This window comes from Pagrus major, chromosome 24 (assembly GCF_040436345.1).
Source record: "Pagrus major chromosome 24, Pma_NU_1.0".
Classification (NCBI taxonomy): domain Eukaryota; kingdom Metazoa; phylum Chordata; class Actinopteri; order Spariformes; family Sparidae; genus Pagrus; species Pagrus major.
Genome location: NC_133238.1, coordinates 16,404,206 through 16,418,635, shown reverse-complemented (window position 1 = coordinate 16,418,635; position 14,430 = coordinate 16,404,206). Strand labels below are relative to the sequence as shown.

General features: G+C 40.8%; 1 protein-coding gene across 1 annotated transcript in view; it reads right to left on the bottom strand.

The window, feature by feature from the left end:
- The window catches only part of LOC140991935 (uncharacterized), a 64,422-nt gene that overhangs the window by 36,099 nt on the left and 13,893 nt on the right, over positions 1 to 14,430 (bottom strand). The gene's annotated exons all lie outside the window — the stretch shown is intronic.

The window sequence follows — 14,430 nt, the reverse complement described above, 5'->3', positions numbered from 1 at the left end:
ACCTCTGTCTTGTTTTTTTTGTTTTTTTTTCCCTTCTGAAAAGGGTTAAGCTAAAGTAACAGATAATATAAACCAGCTATCTGTATGTTGTAACAAATTACTTGTGTAGGCAATGGTCCCCTGCTTTTTTTTATTTCAAACCCACAATGGAGAATACAGCTTCTCTTGTGAAAGGAATTTGTGATTAAAAAGATTATTGTGTTTCTAAGCCCAATAATAATAATAATAATAATAATAATAATAATAATAATAATAATAAAGATATTTAAAATGACACGCCTCTGTGTGCCTTTTGATCATATCCTTAGAATCTGTAAATGGTCTCCATAACATTTTTGTGACATGACAAACTGACCTCAACTCTCCTGCCTACAATATATTTGTGTATGATTGTCAGTGCCAAGGGAAAGAGAGAAACATGGAGATGGAGAAGGAGAAAGGGAGAGCATGCAGGAAGAACCAGGTGAGAAAACAACAATAAATTGACATATAGTGAATAGTGGCAAGCAAAACAGTAATTACTCATACTCCTATACTAACTTATTGGCATTAAGTAGCCTATATTACAATGACATTGAACCAATGTTAAAATGATAAAGTTATTTTTCAATAGATTATTTTTTGTTTTTGTGTGAAAAAAGGGTGAGTGGTGGCTCAGCACCCCTAAAGCTCTAACCCTAGAATCGCCCCTGGCTACAATTACACCATGAAGACAACAGAACACTCCAAGCACCTCTGTGAGAAGGTAACTGAAAAGTATAAGTCAGGGGACGGATACAAAAACATTTCCACGTCACTGAACATCCCCCAGAGTTCAGTTAACTCCATCATTAAGAAATGGAAGGAGTATGACATGTGTAAATCTGCCTGGAGCAGGTCGTCCTCACAAAGTGAGTGATGGTGCAAGAAGGAGACCAGTGAGGGAACCACCAAGACACCTATGACTCCTCTGAAGGAGTTAAAGCTTCAGCAGCTGAGATAGGAGAGACTCTGCATACAACAACTGTTGCTGGGTTCTTCACCAGTCAAAGCTTTATGGGAGAGTGATTTTCTCATTTTTCCTTATGCTATTTAAATATACATTTTGTACTATAACTTTGGATTTGAAGTTTAAATATTGATCTAATAGTCATTGATGAATAAGTTTAATTGATGTTGGCTATTTGTTCTTCTTTTCTGTCTATAACAGGCTATTTCATTTAAGTTTAATACTCTCGGTACTGTAGCTTTAAGTGGCAGCAGCCTCACACTTTGGCTCAAGAGGGGTCGTTGACATGAGTGTAGTGTCGACCCCAGACTAGCAGTGGAGATGCACGGTTTTCTTACCGTGTCCTGTCCTGTATTGTTTGTATTACGAGAAGGCCAATTTTATGGATAATTGAGTGACACTTGTGGAATAAAGGTTTTTCTTTCATTTTTTCAACATTACCTGGACGTGGAGTGAATTATTAAGAACAACAGCGCCTGGACACGTGTAAGCCATGAATACCAGCTAGTCAACATTTGCCGCTACAGTCAGTATTGCACATATTTACATATACTTTGGCTTCTTGCAGAGGTGTATTTTTACAGCTGACATGTAAACACAATGACACTTAATTTTGACATTGAAATTTTATTTCGAAACAACAGAAAGGAAGTTGATGCGCTATGTTCGCCGTTTTTTCCGTGCACTCTGTCTGGGTACCTGGTTAAGATAGATAAAGCGAGAAATATCAATGTAAATGTGGAAGTATAAAAGTACCATAAGGTTATGAACATGCCTCTTTATGCACAAGTTCATTGTTGCCGTACATAATCTCTCTGTTCACGGTAGGAGTATGTTGTTATGTTTGGGATCATCTGATATTAACAGGAGGTTTTGGTTTCTGTAAACAGTGTTTACCATGAAGAAGACTTTCTACTGTATGGATTTAGTGTTTCAGTTGGAGAGGGTGTTATTTATTTTGTTGTTGGCTTTAGTTAATTACTTACCTCAGCCAAAATTTGCAGCTATTTTGTTTTGCGAATATGCAGTGAACACTTTGTTTTCTTTTGCTTATACTTTATGTGGATGGTACCTTGTAATTTAATTCACACAGGAGACTTGTTTTACGATGTATAAGAATTGACAAGCTATTTAAAGGATAGTTTGGTGTTGTTTCTGTCAGTGACATGGTTGTAAGGAAATATTTTGCTGTTTCTCTGCACAGCTCTTACGGTGTGAATGGATTTATTAAAATTCATAAAACATCAGTCAAGAGTCCGACCATCTTCCTTCTGGGGATACTACAGGTACAATGATTGTGTCAGTGCAGTGATCATCTATGATCTATTCACAGTATTGTGTTACTGTACAACAACATGGCAACAGTCTTTATACTGAACTTACCATCACATTTAAAACAAACAAACCTACAGTTACTGTGACAATAAAACAGGAGCTCAGGTTTTATACAGGTGAATATGTGACATGACCTCATGAAGACACGTATTTTGATGTTAATGTTTAAAATTCATCACACCAGTGTCTAAATGATGTTGTCAGATATTTATGTGACAGCTGTGTGTATAGTTTGGATGGAAAGAATCAGTTTTCATGAGAAAGAACTTTTATGGAGTTTAAACAAAGTGGTGACCTGTTCTCAGTGTGTGTTGAGTGATAGTTTCAGGAAGTGTTTAAACAAAGGGGAGAAGCTGGAATAGTTTTATGCTTCTCTGCCTTCCACATCTGATGACAAGATAACAAACAGGTCGGCTCGGTTTGATGACACGACATCAGATCTGCCTGGAGCAGGTCGTTCTCACAAACTGAGTGATGGTTGGAGAAGGAGAACAGTGAGGGAACCACCAAGACACCCATGACTCCTCTGAAGGAGTTAAAGCTTCAGCAGCTGAGATAGGAGAGACTCTGCATTCAACAACTGTTGCTGGGTTCTTCACCAGTCAAAGCTTTATGGGAGAGTCACAAAGAGAAAGCCACTGTTGAAGAAAGCTCATTAAATCTCCACTAGAGTTCATCCACAGACATGTGGGAGACTCCAAGGTCCACTGGAAGAAGGATCACCAAACACTGCACATCACCACAAACACACCATCTCCACCGTGAAGCAGGGTGGTGGCAGCATCAGGCTGTGGAGATGTTTCTCAGCAGCAGGTCCTGAAGGCTTGTAAAGGTGGAGGGTTCAACTGATTAACCCTGATCCTGGAGGACAACCTGATCCAGTCTGCAAGAGAACTACGACTCGGGAGAAGATCTATTTTCCAGAAAGACAATGACCCGAAGCAAACAGAGAAAGCTACACAGCAATGGTTTAAAGACAACTAGGTGAATGTTCTGGAGTGGCCCAGTCAAAGCCCAGACCTCAGTCCAATAGAGAACATGTGGCTGGACTTGAAAAGTACTGTTCGCACCTGATCCCCTCAACCTGACAGAGCTGGAGCAGTTTTACAAAGAAGAATGAGTAAAATTGCAGCGTCCAGATGTTGAAGCCTGATTGAGACTCCACACAGACTCAGTGCTGTGATCGAGCCAAAGACTTGAAGGGGCTCAATTCTTATACAATCACTTATTTTACATTATATATGTTTAATTCATTGACATCACTGTGTAGAAATCTGTTTTCACTTTGACAGTAAAGAGGTTTTGTTTTGTATATTGATCATGACTCCATTTATAAAAGCAATAAAAGTGGGAAACATCTAAGAGGGTGAAAACTTGTTATCGGCTGTGTGTCTCTGTTTCACTGATCTGCAGCTAAAACTACAGTTACATTTAAACTGTGTCTGTGTTATAAAGACAATAAAGCTGAACGTTGAGTCTTGATAAGGAGCTGAAGTTCAGCGCGGCTGTTAAACTTTAACTTGAGACAAACTGAAGAGGCAGCAACATGTTGATGTGAGCGTCTCCTCTCTGTCTGTTATATGACTGTGTCACTGTGTCACTGATCTGGAGTCAGCTGAAGTGTTTCTTCACTCTGAGCTCCTTTAATGTTCAACACTCACATTTCATTTATTTCACTTTTCAATTCAAAAGTAACTAAAAGGAGTAAAAAGTCAAATATCTCCTCTGAGATGTAGCGCAGGAAAAGTACAACGGAGCAGAAATACTTCAAGTACTTCAACTACAGTACTGGAGTAAATGTACTTAGTTACTTTCCACCTGTGGAACAAATCCTTCAAAATAAAAGTGTGTCAGTTGATGTAGAACAGACTGATGTAAAGTAAATGTGTCTGATTTGATTATTGATCACATTTCAGTGGACAGTGACAGAAAGAGGCGACACTTCCTGTTGGAGGAGTGTTCACAGCTCTGACAGCTCATTTAGTGACACACTTACATTTTTATTCTTTCATTACAAAATAAAAGCTTTCATCTGCTCCCCGTCCTCTGAATGCTGCTTCCTGCTGTCTCCACACCAACTACTGACGACCAACTAACTCCACCTCTGCTCTTCCTGCACCATTCTCCTCTCAACATGGAGGATGATGCTAAGCTAACGACAGCTTGTTGCTGTTTCTAGTGCCGCTAAGCTAACGACAGCTTGTCGCTGTTTCTAGAGTCGCTAAGCTAATGACAGCTTGTTGCTGTTTCTGGTGTCGCTAAGCTAACGACAGCTTGTTGCTGTTTCTGGTGTCGCTAAGCTAACGACCGCTTGTGTTAACGAGTCAAACATTTTAAATGTGTTACATTACCTTCAGCTGGAGGTTCACACGGACACAACTGTCTGCGCCACAACGTTCACAGTGAATGAGACTTTGGACCGGCGCCGCCCAAAGAGGCTGTTAGAGTTACACATTAATCACATCGTATGAATCATATCTGTGAAGTGTCAGTGAAATCTGATGACGTGTTTAATGAGAGTGTAAAGGTCAAATACATGTTCAGTTGGAGTTACTGTGGTTCAACAAAGCAGTTTTAGTGACTTTTAGAGACAAACATCACTTTAACTGACTGTTAGTTTCTATGAGGTCACTACACAACAACTCACACACAACTCACAAGTTGTCATGAAGAAACATTCAAGTACAAACTTGTGTTATAAAATCCTTCAGTTTTTAACTAGAACCTCGTCAAACACACAGTAAAGTTACATGTTAGTGTTTGTGACTGTGGTTCAGTTCAGGTCCAGTTTGAATGAAGTGTGTTTGACGATGAGTTCATGAGGCGATTAAACTCGTCTCAGTTCAGTCACAGAGAGAAACTTGAGTTCAGACGGTTGGATTTTTCTGTTCGCAAGGAAAATAGGAGTCAGAATATTTCCTTTCTTCACATTTAGTGAGTTTATCTTGTTGACTTGTTAGACTCAGTAATGAACTGGCTGCTTTTACATCTCCAGCTGAAACTACAGGCTGTCAGACTGTCACCTCTGAGCTACAGAGTGCTGTCAGGAGACAGGACGACAGAGACAGAGACGTCTTTGACAGGACGTCAACACTGTTGTTTCTTCACTCTGGTCAGAATGTTAGCTCGTTAGCTGGATGTTAGCTCGTTAGCTGAATGTTAGCTCGTTAGCTGAATGTTATTGTAAAGTTAAATCACATCTTACCTTTAAACGACTGAAAACAGCAGGTGAGAGCAAACACAGTCCGTCCTCAGCTGCTGACGGTCTCTCAGGTGTGCTTCATCACAGGAGGAGGAGCCCAGGTGAGCTCTCACACTGTGTTTATACGCCCTGATGCCTGCTGGGTCCTAGTGCTCAACCCTGTGCTGCCTCCCCCCCCACATCAATACAAGTCCTGACTGTTGTGAAACACATCAGACCTCAGATCAGACAAATGATTTTTTTAAAATATATATATATATATATATGTATGTATATATATATATATATATATATATATATATATATATATATATATATATATATATATACATATATATGTATATATTTTTTTTAAAAACTCAAAGGTGTTAAAAGTCTGATAAACATGTTAAATTGCTTGTTTAAATGCAGGACAAAGTTGATTTTGAAACATGATGAGGAGCTAAAAAGCAGAAAATATGTAAATGCAGTAAACATGAGAGCGATGCTGAGCAGTTGCCGTGGTTACAGATACATGTGATGTTCTGGCGCGTCACGTTCGGTTGCACTGATCTGAACTCACAAACAAAAAGGACTCTTCCTTCTGCTGTCTTTGTTTCAGCTGTTAGAACTTCACATGTCATCACATGTCAGTCATCCAGTAAAATAAGCAACATGTAGAAGGATCAATACATTCATCAATACACTCATCAACACTTTATAGAAGCAGAGTGGAAACAATAAGTGGAGCTTCTGCAGCAGCTTCTTTACTCACTGTGAAAATAATCTCAAGTCTAAAGATCGGAGCCGATTCTCCACATGATCAGTAGATGGCAGTGTTGTCAAGAAGAGAAAACTGGACAGCGAAAACAAAGTTTTCAACCCAGAATGGATGGACTCATTCATGTTCATTCTTCCCACTGGAAGCACAAAACCAGTCTGTCTCATATGCTCAGAGACTGCGGTACTCATAAAAACTGTCAATGTGAAACACCACTATGAGACAAAGCACAAAGTTTTGGGAGCAAATTTTTTTGTGTGTTGATCGTTTAATCCCATGTGTGTCTCCACTGTCTCCTTTCACATCAGTGTTATGTGTGTGTGTGTGTGTGTGTGTGTGTGTGTGTGTGTGTGTGTGTGTGTGTGTGTGTGTGTGTGTAACGTGATGCCACGTTGGAGAAGATGGTCAGCTGCATGCAAAGATCCTGAGTCTGTGTGAAGCATAATTCAACTAACATCAAATTAGCCGTGCAGCAAAGCAAACTGCCAATAACCTGACCTAAGACCACAATAACACCCAAACAGTTAACAAACACATAGATTGAACACATTTGCATTACATCGACCAGAGTTAAACAGTCCTGTGCTTAGCCGTGCTATGCTATGCTGTGTGCTATCTAGGCACAGTTAAACGTTACCAGTCTTTGAAGAAAAGGTGCTGGTCGTTCCTTGCCTGATAAACCAAGCAGGAGAAGGTTGTAATCCCAATCCCAACAGTGCTGACCTTGCTGTGCAAAGTCTTATAAAAGACAGCAGGTGGATGAAACTGGTCGTAACTGGAGGAAACTGAGATGTAACCTGCTAATGACTTCAGGGCAGCCAGGTTTTACACTCTGTGCCAGGGAAGAAATAAATCACTCTACACAGGGGCTCTCCATTATTAAACAAATTGTCCAACAACGATCAGTGTGGTTGGCTATGGTGTTGCTTTGGCAGACACTCTGTAGCGTAGCTTTGGGAGTACACTAGCCTAACCAAACAGTATGCTGGCCTACACTATCGGCGGGTACATGCACTAATTGGAATGCAGGGCAGTAACATTCAGAGGATTGTCTCTTAAAGTCGACTCGGTTGGAAACACGTGGTAGTAACAGCTAAGTACAAAACCTCTGTTTCACAGGGCTGTGGCCCTATCTCCGGCTCTACTTCTTACTCAGGCTGAAATGCAAGGCAGTAACAGCCACATATAAACTTCTATGTATCACAGGGCCGGTGGCACGCTGTGATTAACACGAGGAGCATTTAAATTTTCATCAAATTCTGACAGCTTGACTACAATGCAACAAATACGGGATATTCACATGCTGAACTGAAATTCTTACAATTTCTACAGAGCACTTTCAACTTGAATCAAAAATCGCAATAGCAAATGGCTGAAAGTGGCAGTTAATAACCTCAAAGATTTTGGTTAATCCATTTGGTTATAAATTTGATTGATAAATCAATTCTTACCACAACGCAACTGTTTGTAAGTACAAATCAACGTCTACTCCTGTAATAGACTAGTGAGGTTCAATGTAAAGACTTTTGGCTAAAGGGTTCAAGATGTGAATCTCAAATTTCAGCACTGTCCAAATTATGCTGAAATTAATATTGCACAGTTATGAATGACTGCCAACAGTACACTGCCTCACACGGGGCACCATATGTAGTGCGTCGAGCAACATTATTAGGAAGTTTATGGTTAAATATGTCCATCAATAATAATTAATCATTATCAGGGATAATTATGAATTATGATAAACAATAAGATACGATTTTCAATAGATCACTGTTTACACAGTTTACTGTCCCTTTACAACTTTGTTCACAATGACTCTTTACAATTAAAGCTACAGACGAGTCAATGTTTCCTGTTTCTGACATTTCACTAACATTTCTGGATTTTATTGGAACAAGAGCCAGAATTCAAAACAACACACGACAGAAAGTACAAGTCAACGCAATTTCCACAATTTAATGGAAGAAGTTTAAAATGTAAATGAAGAATCTTTTCAATCACTTTGAATCGTTTTTCACCTAGCTAACAGAAATGCTACTCTACACCTAGCTAACAGTGCTTCTGCTCTACACCTAGCTAACAGCGCCTCTGCTCTACACCTAGCTAACAGTGTCTCTGCTCTACACCTAGCTAACAGAAATGCTACTCTACACCTAGCTAACAGTGCTTCTGCTCTACACCTAGCTAACAGTGTCTCTGCTCTACACCTAGCTAACAGTGTATCTGCTCTACACCTAGCTAACAGAAATGCTACTCTACACCTAGCAAACAGTGCCTCTGCTCTACACCTAGCTAACAATGTCTCTACTTATACATAGCTTACAGTGTGTAGCTAGCCAACATTCAGTGTGTAGCTAGCTAACATTAACTGCAGTCTGTAGCTAGCTAAGGACACACACACATGAGCAGAGAGTTTCCTCCTCTCCTCCAACAGGTTGGTTTGTCAGCCTCCATAGTTTCGGTGCTGGGGTTGTGTTATTTTAGTTTACTGTGTTAGTTTGGGCCGGAGGTCACCGCTGGTTCAGTTATTCCTTTTCTTTGTTTTAGGATCAGTCTTCATCGAGGTGGTTCAGGGGGAGACGCGGGGAACGACGGCCCACTGCCTGGTTGGTCCAGCGTCTTCCCATCTTTTGTTCCTTTCAGCCCCTTTTTGTTTGTTCCTGGGTTTCTTTTGGGAATAATTTGAACAATGTAATAAAAGCTGTGAGTTAACTATGAACCTTGTGTCTGGTGTCCTTCATATGTTGCATCCTCCAGCCCCTTCTGAGCCTCAGCTCTGACTTTTATGAACGGAGGCCGTAACACTCACACAGAAACATTATGAAAGCAGCTAATTCAACATCCTGCTGCACGACTGCTGACTCAGACCAGAAGGAGACGCACGTTACGCCGGTTTTAAAGTCTTTACAGCGGCTGCCTGTTAAAGTCCTTCTGTGAGTCACCAGCTTCATGCTGACGACTGTCAAATACAACAAGTGCAGAACAAAGTGAAGTGATGTCTCAGTTTTAATGTGCAGAACAGAATATTGTTACTCAAGATGTTCATTACACTTTATCTAAAGTGTTAGTGTTTTACTTTTAACAAATAATTAAAGTAATTGTGAGAAATTTAAAGCATAGTAAAATATTTTTGACCACACTTTCTGAAACTGCTGTAAATAAAAGTAACAATTACAAACCCATTTCTCAAATTCTAGTTCACCGAACATTGTAACTTGCATGTACCAAAACATCAGAGAAAGACAACAGGAATGCAGGGTCCAAACAAAGTTTAATTCCAACAAAACAAAGACATTTCAAATAATGTGGCCACTAACTAAAACAGGGACCTAACCCATCTCAGAGGTTAGAAGTGAGCTGTTTCTCCAATAGCTTTATTTTCAATTCCGTTTTTTCTTTGCTGAAGCAGCGTCAGCTTTATTTGTTCGTTGGCCAGTTCAATTTGTTTGACCGCCCTCTCGGTCTCCATTTTGAGGAGCTTTTCATAGGCGTCCTCATCAGCAGCCTGCCTCTTCCGTCTCCGTCTCTAATAATGCACTTTTAAAATGTTTGGATATAGCTTGAATGTGATTTTAAAACATGCAGCAATGTATTTCAATAAGTGTTTGTGTACACACTGATTATTTTACTTCATCAAATCAGATCCTTTTATAAATGACCATCATTATGTTAAGTGAGAGCTTCTATATACGGGAGAGAAGTTAGGATGAAAAAATGTTTCTAATTGTGTCACTGACCAAGGTATATACCATGAAAGTAATGCTATTACAATTTTGAGCAGTTTCAAGCACTTTATTCAAACTCCAATTACTTGAAAACCTTAAATGTATCAATATAATTAAAGCATTTCCAAGGATTTCCAGCACTCGCCCTGTTGTAGCTGAGTGGTCCATGGCTGTGAGTGGCTCTGAAAGTAGAAGGTGTGTGAGTATCTTAATCCACAATCCCAAACTGTGTTTACGTAAACGAAAACATGACGTCATCACCAGCATTACTGTAGCATTCTGACACTTCTGAACCAACCGTGTAGTTAATACTCAACTGTGTAGCGTTGTGTTTTCTAAGTACTGCAGCAGGTCTGTACACATGTAGCCTATTTATAAGTCTGCTGTGTTTCCAATGACGTCACGCTAACGATAGCCCGCAAGCTGCTTAACACACAAGTCAATGGAGTGGGTTAGCTCCCGTTAGCACGGCCGCGGTCCAGTTAGAGATCGCTACGGCCTGGTTTTAATAAGGTGACAATTCAAATAGTTGGCTTGCATGATATGTTGGTTGGCGTTCGTATGGTCTTAAAACCGCTACACATTAGACGGTAAACCTACACTTTTGACGTGAAAGTCACGCTCAGCTTCTCCTTTCGTGAAGTAGTCCGCCATGTTTCAGATCCCGGAGGCGGAGACTTGAGATTTGGAAATCCGTATCCGGCCCGGTTGGGATCAGGTGATCCACCCTGCCAGTGTTTTGAAATACTCAGATAAAGTCAGCAGGATCACCGTGATCCATGACTGAGAAAAGGAGGATTTCATTATCTGGATTACTCTGATCCAGATTACAAGTTTTGAAATACTGGGCCCTGATGATGGAGGATCACCAGAGTAATTACAGTTCATCCTGAGGGGAGCATGAATGTCTGAACCAAACCTCATGTCAATCCATCCAATGGTTGTTGAGATATGCAAGTCGGGACTAAAGTGCAGAATAGACTGATAGACCCACATTTTACATATATACAATATATAGATTAGTGGTGTCATTGGTTTTGTATCGTTACTTTGATGAGTGAAGGATGTGTTAAGTTGTCAGACTGTGAACACTATCAGAACATCACACTCCTGTCCACACAGGTCGTCTCGCCTGTGTTTTGGCTGTGTTACTACCTCTGTTGGAGGATCAGAGGTGGAATGAAACTGTCCCCCCATTCCACCTTTGTAACTTTCACACCTACAGGAAGCTATAGCACGCTCACCTCCCTCACCACCTGCTGACCAACTTCTATCGGTCAGCGATAGGAAGCCTCCTGACCTACTGCTGCACGGAGTGGTTCTCCAGCTGCACAACACAGGACAGGAAGGACCTGCAGCGGGTGGTGAGGGCAACGGAGCGTGTCATCAGGACAACACTACCCCCTCTCAGAGACATTTACACTGGCCGACTCCAAAGAAGGCCAGCTGTATTGTTAAGGACCCCACTCACCCCGGACATTACCTGTTCTCCCCCTGCCCTCTGGGAAGAGATATATATCCATCAGATCTAGAACAAACAGACTGAAGAACAGTTTCTTCGCACAGGCAGTGAAATGCACAACCCTCCCCTTCACCCCTCACTCTCTAAAGACTTCACACCAGTGCAATAACCCTCCACTACCACCCCCACACACATACTCACTTGTGTACATACTTGTGTACATTGTGTACCTACATACTTGAATCTTGTGTCTATTTATCTTGTTGTATATATTTTACTATTTTTATCTATTTTGTTGTATTTGTTTATATTTGATATTTATTTGTCAAACTAAGAGCTGCTATCTCTGTTTCGTTGTTTTTGAAACAATGACAATAAACATCTATTTTATTCTACAGCGAGGTGGAATGTCAGCACAAGATTCCCGTCTTGAAAAGGCAGTGTGAATGGGGCTTCAGTCTCTCTCTCTCTCAACCCAACCAGTTGAGATGGATGGCGGCCCACCACTAAGTCTGGTTCTGCTCAAGGTTTATGTCTGTTAAAAGGCATTTTTTCTTGTTCATAGGGGAAATGTTGGGTCTCTTAAGTAAATTGAAAAATATTAAGAGTATGATCAAGACCTGCTCCAATTGTAAAGTTACATGAAATAATGTAATGAATCCTGACCTGAGAGTTTCAAGGACACAGTGTGAACTCTTCAGTTCAGCAGAAAGTAGCTTCACTCCTGAATCCTGCAGGTCGTTGTTACTCAGGTCCAGCTCTCTCAGACTAGAGGACTGGGAGCTGAGAACTGAGGACAGAGCTTCACAGCTTCTCTCTGAGAGGTGACAGACACTCAGCCTGGAACGTGAACAGGAAAAAGACATTTACAGTATTTATAATATCATTGTAGCACCAGATATATGACAAATCAACAAGACTAAATCAGGACTAAACAGACATGAAACAATAATAAGTGGCATTGTTTCAAAACATGAGAGTTCTGACATGAGAGAGAAGTGAATTCAAACGTTAAAGAAATAACAAATAATTTGACACAAATTGAACTATCTGACCTGAGAGTTTCAAATCTACATTGTGGACTCTCCAGTCCAACAGACAGCTGCTTCACTCCTGAATCCTGGAGGTTGTTGTTACTCAGGTCCAGCTCTCTCAGACTAGAGGACTGGGAGCTGAGAACTGAGGACAGAGCTTCACAGCTTCTCTTTGAGAGGTTACAGCCACTCAGTCTGGATAAAGAATAATGAGCAGAACAAGAAAATTATTTCTATTTGGGTCAATAACAGCATATTTACTGCATCCTGAAAAAATCTTCTCCACACTTACAGAGCTTTGTTGGAGGCTTTGACCACTGGCAGCAGCCTCAGAAGAGCCTCCTCTGAAGAACAGTATTTCTTCAGGTCAAACACGTCCAGATCTTCTTCTGATGACAGTAAGATGAAGATCAGAGCTGACCACTGAGCAGGAGACAGTTTATCTGTGGAGAGACTTCCTGATCTCAGGTACTGTTGGATCTCCTCCACGAGAGAACAATCGTTAGGCCTGTCACAATAACAAATTTTGCTGGACGATAAATTGTCCTAGAAATTATTGCGATAAACGATAATATTGTCGCTTTGAGACCATTTTTCAACTAATATAATGATAATGGCAAAATAATGCAAGTACACCCTTTCAAAGATCAATAAACCTTTATTTCTAAAGAATATTTAATATTGGAATGTGAAGAAGACATTTTAAATATCCAAAATAAATAAAGATGGAGGTTGTGGCCAAAGCAATTAAGCCATGGCCAGCCAAGATTCCTTATTGCAGCAACAATGTTAGCACTATTGTCTGTAGTGATGTGGAGGCGTCACGGTACACGTCATGATGATGACGTATATGGTTTTTTTCAAGGTGTTTCCCCGTTAATCTAAACCTGTACCAGCTGTCTGTTTATAATTATATGGATGCTGTTATAATGTGTTGTGATTGAGATCCTGACCCACCAAACATCCTGGAAAGTGACAAAGTTACGTTTTTCTATAATTTACATAATTACATAATCGCCATCAGTAAACTGGACGCTGTCTGACTATTTCACTCGCGGGGTTCATGAAGTTCACTAAGTCTTGGTCGGGAGGGCTGACCGTCACCATGACAACAGTAACTGACCATCGCAGTGATTTTTTTCACCGCGACAAACACTTGGTGAGTTAAAGTTTTTTGCCGGGGACAGACGCTGATTTTCGGCCAGAAATGTGACGAAGAGTCGGTCGGACCGGCAGGCTGACAGACACTTATCCACGAATAACTGCGGTATTTTTTTCCTCATATAAGTTGCCAAAGACACGACCAGTTACTACGTTACTGTTGTTTGGTCCTGTAACATTGCTTTGTGGGACATTTATCTTTATTTTGTTGAGTGAAGGATCTGTACAGTTATCAGACACCAACACCATCAGATCGACACATCCTCGCTCCGCGCCGCCAGCTCAGTTCGCCAATACTGCGCCTCTGATACCTCCGGAGGCGCAGCGAAATTTCACCCCTCGCCACATCTGAAACTTTCACACAAAGGCGGATGCGGAGAATTGGCGCAGGAACCCCGCATGCAAACGGCAGTGTGAATGGGGCTAGTGACTGACACGAGGAAAACAAACAAGCATGCAAATGGAAATTATCGAGGCCGGCAAAATTATCAAGCTCATTTTAATTTATCGTACGATTAATTGATTTATTGATTATCGTGACAGGCCTAACAATCATTCAGTTCATTCAGACAGTGGAACAGATTGATGCTTCTCTCTGCAGACAGAGTCTCTTCGAACTTCTTCTTGATGTAACCGACTGTTTTCTGATTGGTCTGTGAGCTACTTCCTGTCTGTGTCTGCAGACCTTGTAGGAGAGTCTGATTGGTCTGCAGTGAAAGACCCAGGAGGAAGCGGAGGAACAGGTCAAGGTGTCCATTTGGAC